Source organism: Notamacropus eugenii, chromosome Y, assembly GCF_028372415.1.
Source record: "Notamacropus eugenii isolate mMacEug1 chromosome Y, mMacEug1.pri_v2, whole genome shotgun sequence".
Classification (NCBI taxonomy): domain Eukaryota; kingdom Metazoa; phylum Chordata; class Mammalia; order Diprotodontia; family Macropodidae; genus Notamacropus; species Notamacropus eugenii.
The window spans coordinates 5,821,935-5,828,579 of record NC_092880.1 but is presented as its reverse complement, the minus strand read 5'-3'; the positions used below and the strand labels follow the sequence as shown (position 1 = coordinate 5,828,579).

Below are 6,645 nucleotides of genomic sequence, written 5' to 3'. Positions count from 1 at the left end.
AGAGTAATCTATGTACAGATAATAGTTTAACTTATGCATCTGATATAACTACTGAGAATGAGCATGAAGACAAAAAGGAAAATGTATAAACAAAAGATTCTTCAGTGACAGAAACATTTAAGGGATAGGGCATTAATTAAATTCCATCAAAGAGGCCTCTGAGTGGCTAGACAACTAGTAGTAAAATCAAGAGAATAATGTCACCAAAGACCCAAGAGGGTGAGAATGTCAAGGAGGCTGGAGAATCACCATTGACAAATGTCACAGAGAGTTAGTTTGATGTATGTTACGCTATGAGCTGTATAGTAAATTGAGTCCCAAAAGATGTAAGCTAAGAACCGTGAAAAATACACAAGAAACGATCACTTACAGTGAAATACATTGTCACTGAGAGAGAGAGACAGACAGAGAAAGAGAGAGAGAGAGAGACAGAGAGACAGAGAGACAGAGAAAGAGACAGAGAGAGACAGAGAGAGACAGAGACACAGAAGGAAAGTAGATTACACGACTGTTCAGGTCAGAACCCATATTTCCTGTGGGATTTGAAGTGAGAAGAGAAAAAATCCTACAGCAAGTAGACATAGTTTTTTATAGGAAGCTGGATGACTAAAGGAAGGGGAAAAAATTGGTAAATTGAAGCTTATGGGAGAATCAAATGAAGTTATTTTTAAAGATTCAGAGAGACTTGGAAATGAATGTAGACAGCAGGGCAGAAAGCAGTGACTAGAAAGACACTAAAAATTAAGGGAAAGGAATTAATTTCCATTTTAAGCTTCTCTCGAATGTAGAAGGGTTTGAGATCAATCCACAAGTAGACAGTTATGGTTACTGGGGATTAAAAGTTAAACGTCTTTTAAGAAAAGAAAGCACAGGAAGAGGAAAAAAGGATAACACTGATTTGATTTCTTTTTTGCAATTCTCTCAATAAAATGAACTCATTTTCTGAGAGAGGGAATGATAATGTTAGAGGTTCATGATGACTAGGTGGTACAGGGGATAAAGTAAAAACTTAAGAGTCAGGAAAAAATGATTTTGATTTCTAAGATACATACCAACTATGTAATCGTAAACAAATTATTTAAATTATTGTGACTTCAGTTCCCTCATTTTACAATTAGGGATACATATAAAACTCAAATGAGGATAAAGTGCTTTACAAACACTAAATCATTACCTAAATTTTGTCTGTTATCATCTTTAAGACAAGGAGAAACACATTAAGACATTTCTATGTGGGAAATATAATTCAATCAGGAAAGCATACATAAAATGTCTTTCCATGGGGAGAAACTAAAATACATTCGAGGGACAGTGACTTCTCGCAGGCCTTTTTAAATAATATGTGCATAAGATATGAGAAAGTATGTGGTGGCCATAATCCATGATTTTGGTTTACCAAGACATGGATATCACTTGGAATAGAGCAGAATGACTCCAGCATGGAGGATGGTATAAATAATTAACTAAAAGTATGGAATTGAAAGAGTTGAAAGTCAAATTGTCATATGAGGAAATTAATGAACAGAATAAGGAACAGAGGAAGAATCGGAGAGAAGGAGAGAAGAAGTAAGGAGGGAAAGTAGAAAGGAAGGAGGGATGGAGAGGGAGAAATAAATGTGGTAGAGGAGAAGTGTGTTCGTCCTTTGTTGCCAAAGAAGACCATGTCATCAGAGAAATGATGACATGACTTGAACTTGACTTTGTTTTGAATGAGAGAGGTCTGTGCAGGTCACCAGCCTCACTTATCCTCCACAGACAACTGAATCCAGTGAACAGATATTCATCAGGATGACTGGAGATGACCCAGGATGAGGCAACTGGGTTTAAATGACTTGCCCAAAGTCATACAGCTAGTGAGTGTCAAGTGTCTGAGATGAGATTTTTGAACTCAGGTCCTCCTGACTCCTGCACTGGTGCTTTCTCCACTGCACCACCTAGGTGTTCAGAGGAGAGGAGGTAATGAGAAAAGAAAGGAGGCAGACAGGCATAAAAGTTGGAAAAAGTGTTGCAACTTGCCCTAGAAGAGCATTATTACCAGAGGCTTTTCTGCTAAGGTCTCAACGAATTTCTTTCTTTTCCACCACACAATAAAATAAATAAATAAATAAACAAGTGAAAACATCCAAATGAGCAAGATAAAAGATATTGGATGTTAGCAGCCAATTAGTTTGTATGTATGAATGTGCCTTTTTATGTATGTATAAAAATAATAATATACGAAATTATATGTGTATATACATACATGAAATTATACACACACATCCTTCCCAACGTCCCCTGCAAGAAGTCTATCTATATTTGTGTGTATGCGTTTCTGTAGATAGATACCAAGATAGTTAGATGGATAGATAGATAGATAGATAGATAGATAGATAGATAGATAGATAGATAGATAGATAGATAGAGGCATAGATATGTGCACTTGTTTCTGGGGAGGATGGGAAGGAATTTTATAGATTTTGAAATACAAGCTATCTCGAAGATAGTTAGGAAAGCTAAGAGATGGAGATGAAGAGGGCGAAAAAAATTCACATCAGAAGGACCACCTCTGTAATGGCTCAAATTAGGAGATCAATTGACATGATAGTATGTTGAAAAAACAGCAAGGAAGGCATTATAAGTGAATTGTCAGGTTAATGGAAGGGATTAGAAGAATGGAAAGACAGGTTGAAAATTATGAAATGATTTAAATTATAAAACGAAGAATTTTATATTTGATCTTAAAAGTAAATGGGAAGCAAGAAACTTTCTTGATTGTGAATGTGTGTAGGTAAATAGAAAGTAGAGCAGGGTATATTTTATCTGATTAGACCTACTCATTGGGATGATCCACTGGGCACCAGAGTGGGGCATGTGGAGGAGTAGGGTGATATTTCAGAAAGGAAGATTAACCAGAAGGCTATTGTAGTAGACTAGGAGAGAGGTGATGAAGTCCTTTAGTGGTGTAATTGTTACGGTGGAATAAAGAAGGAAAAATATCTAGAGTTTGTCATAAAAATGGATAGTAAGTTATGCCAACTGACAAACAACGTGATGTTATTGGGAATGGGGGGCTGAAGCTGACAACAAGGTTCCAAATTAAGATGGCAAAGAGCACGGAGGGACCCAAAGAGTAACAAGAAAGTTGATACGAATGGAATGTTTCTAAGTGAAAGACAATAAGGGGGTGGACAGAAGATGGCAGAGTAGAAAGACACACATACTCCAGCTCTTTCCCCACAGTCCATAAAATACCTGTAAAAGAAGACTCTCAACTAATTCTAGAGCAGTAGAAGCCACAGAACAATGGAGTGGAGATTTCCAGCCCAGGGTTACCTGAAAGGCTGAGAGGAAAGGTCCGTCTCACTGGACGTGGAGTGGGGCACAACTGAGCCTTGGCCGTGTGGAACTGGAAGGAGCAGGGATGGGGCAGGCCTGAAGGGCGGAATCCCCAGCAGCAGCGGAGTTTCACAGATTCCTCAAATCACAAGTGACAAATATATCTTCAAAGGTCAGTGAGAGGGCTTTTTCACCTTGGTGACAAGGGACTAGGGTCCTTCCCTAGCCCTGGCCGCAGACAGCAGCAGCCATGTCAGCAGTAGCAGGCAGCAGTGGATGCAGGAGAGGTGGCCACAAAAAGCAGAGGACAGCTTCTATTCTTGGAGTCTCAGCATAAAGCTGCTGGGAGAATAGAGCAGCTGATCTGAATCTCAGTCCCCAGCAAGGCCACGTAGTAAACTCCTCTCCCTGGATTGTGCCACCATGGAGGAAATGAGATCACACGGGTCCACAGAGTATACCCTACTCTTGACAAAGGACTCAAAAGTGAAGTAACTGGTAGGGAAATGCCCCAAAAAGGGGAAAAAAAGACTATAGAAGGTTACTTTCTTGGTGAACAGGTACTCTCTTCTGTCCTTTTGGATGAGGAAGCACAATGTTTACTATCAGGGGAAGACATAAAAATCAAGGCTTCTGCACCCAAAACCTACAAAATAAATATGCAACGGTCCCAGGACATGGAAGAGCTCAAAAAGGTTATTGAAAATCAAGTAAGAAAGGTGGAGGAAAAATTGGGGAGAGAAACGAGAGCGATCCAAGAAAAATCATGAAAAGCGAGTCAACAGCTTGTGAAAGGAGACCCAAAAAAATGCTGAAGAAAATGACACCTTAAAAAGAGCCTAACTCAGTTGAATTCAGAGAGGGCAACTCCGATGGGCCAGCCAGGTTTTTTGAATGCCAAATGTACGCTTGTCAAAAAGACTATTTTATAGACAACTTGCATGGGGTAGGCCATCACATGGTGGCCAGAAGAAGAGATAGAAGGACACTCTCAAAGTCTCTTTCAAGAACTTTATGTTTGACTGTGCAACATAGGAGACACTGGCATAGGACCACTCAGGACGACATGCCCACATCAGAAAAGATGCTGTGCTCTTTGAGAAAAGCAGAATTGAGACAGCACAAAGTAAACACAGGAAGTGCAAATTTGGAATATCCACTCCAAATAGTCACACAGACTATTGCCTAACCTGTGGTAGAGCATTCCGAGCTCGTATTGGTCTGATCAGCCACAAACAGACACACCGAAATATTACTTTACAATGGTGATGTCATTTTGATCCTCTTCGAAGACCAAGAACAACAACCAAACAAAGAAATCAATTAGCAAAAGAGGTCAAAAAAGTCAATGAGGAGGTGGATGCTTTATTTTTTTAAAACATTAACTATTTTTTAATATTTCCATAAATAGTTCTTTCTGTACATGACAAAGTTTGACAAAATTTTGCAAATATATACTTAAGTTCAGATTTGAGGACCTCCAGTGGAACAAAGAGGACTCTTTCACCAGATCTTGTCAGACTTTGGCTCCTAGAGATGTCTTATCCTGTCCAGTCCCATCTCTCCTTCCTTAGTATCAATGTCACCCCCAAAGAGAGGCAGGCCTCCAATGTCACAAGACCCTCAGGAAGAAGGCCTGGTCTGGGCGACTGCTCAGTAAACAGGCCAGCACAGATGGGATGGCAGGAGTGGCCACTTTGCAGGAACTGGGGGGTGGGTGGGTAAAGGCAGAGGGAGCAGAGATGGGAGGGCCAGGCCACCAGTAAAGGGCTCCTGGATGAGGCAGAGGTCTCATAGCTGTGGCTAATTGGGGTACACGTATGACAGGCCTGGCGGCAGGCCTGGTGTAAAGCACAGAAGCAGGGGGCTGTAGACGTGGAGGCGGAAGCATGGAGGAGGGTCAGGGGGCCTCAGATCCTGCAGCTGGTGCTTCAGCTTCATGCAGCTATTCTGGAACCAGGTTTTTATCTAAACTTCTGAGAGCTGCTTCTTGCCAGGCAGTTTGTGCCTCTTGGCAGCTCCCAGGTAGTGGTGGCGTTTGAAGGAGCTCTCCAGAGTGCTGATCTGCTTGGTTGTAAAAGCCATGTGTGGGCGGCGAGGGCCCCAGGCATGGGGTTCAGGGCCTGGGTCCTCCGACAGCCCGCAGCTGCCACTGCTGACCTCAGGGGAAGCCTCCTTTCCCAGAGACCTGGATTTGACTGAGGAAGACTCTCCGACGGTGGTGGCAACGGGTAGCATTGGGACCCACGAACTCATAGAAGGGCCTGCTGACCCTGAAGTATCAGGAAGGCCTAATGAAATAAGATCTCCCCGCAAGGACCTGGTCGCCTCGGCGTTCCCCTGCAGCGGAAGCCTCAGAGTCACGTTGGCTGAGGTGTGAGGGCTTCTGGCTGCTCTGAGAGAGCCATTACACAGAGAATGGGACCTTCGACATTAGGAGGCTAGTAGGCACGAAAGGGGATGGACTTTGGCTCAAGGTGGATGCTTTAAAAAGCAGAATTAGCCAAATGGAAAAGGAGGTTCAAAATCTCACTGAAGAGAATAGTTCTTTGAAAATTAGAATGAAACAGATGGAAGACAACAACTTCATGAGAAATCAAGAAATTACAAAACAAAACCAGAAGAATCAAAAAATGAAAGATAATATGAAATATCTCATTGGAAAAGAAAACAATTGACCTGGAAAATGAATCCAGGAGAGACAATTTAAAAATTACGGAAATATCGGAAAGCCACGACCAAAAAAAGAGCGTGGACACCACCTTTCATGAAGTCATCAAGGAAAACTGCCATGATATTCTAGAACCAGAGGGAAAAATATATATTGAATGAATCCATCGATCACATCCTAAAAGAGATCCAAAAAGAGAAACTTCTAGGAATATTGTAGCCAAATTCCAGCTTTCCCATGTCAAGGAGAAAATATTGCAAACAGTCAGAAAGAAACAATTGATGTATTGTAGAAATACAATCAAGATAACAAGATCTAACATCTTTTACATTAAGGGATTGAAGGGCTTGGAATATGATATTCCAGAAGTCAAAAGAACTAGGATTTAAACCAAGAGCCACCTACCTAGCAAAACTGAGTATAATACTTCAGGGGAAAAAATGATCATTTAATTAAATAGAGGACTTTCAAGCATTCTTGATGAAAAGACCAGAGCTGAAAAGAAAATTTGGCTTTCAAACACAAGAATCAAGAGAAGCAGGAAAAGAGAAACAGGAAAGAGAAAGTACAAGGGCCTTAATAAAATTGAACTGTTCACATTCCTACATGGAAAGATAATATTTGTAACTCTTGAAACTTTTCTCAGTATCTGGGTA

General features: G+C 41.0%; 1 pseudogene; it reads right to left on the bottom strand.

Annotated features, from left to right (window-relative positions):
• Positions 1 to 4,930: 4,930 nt before the first annotated feature.
• Positions 4,931 to 5,752, bottom strand: LOC140516819 (homeobox protein vex1-like; annotated as a pseudogene).
• Between the last annotated feature and the right edge of the window lie 893 nt (positions 5,753 to 6,645).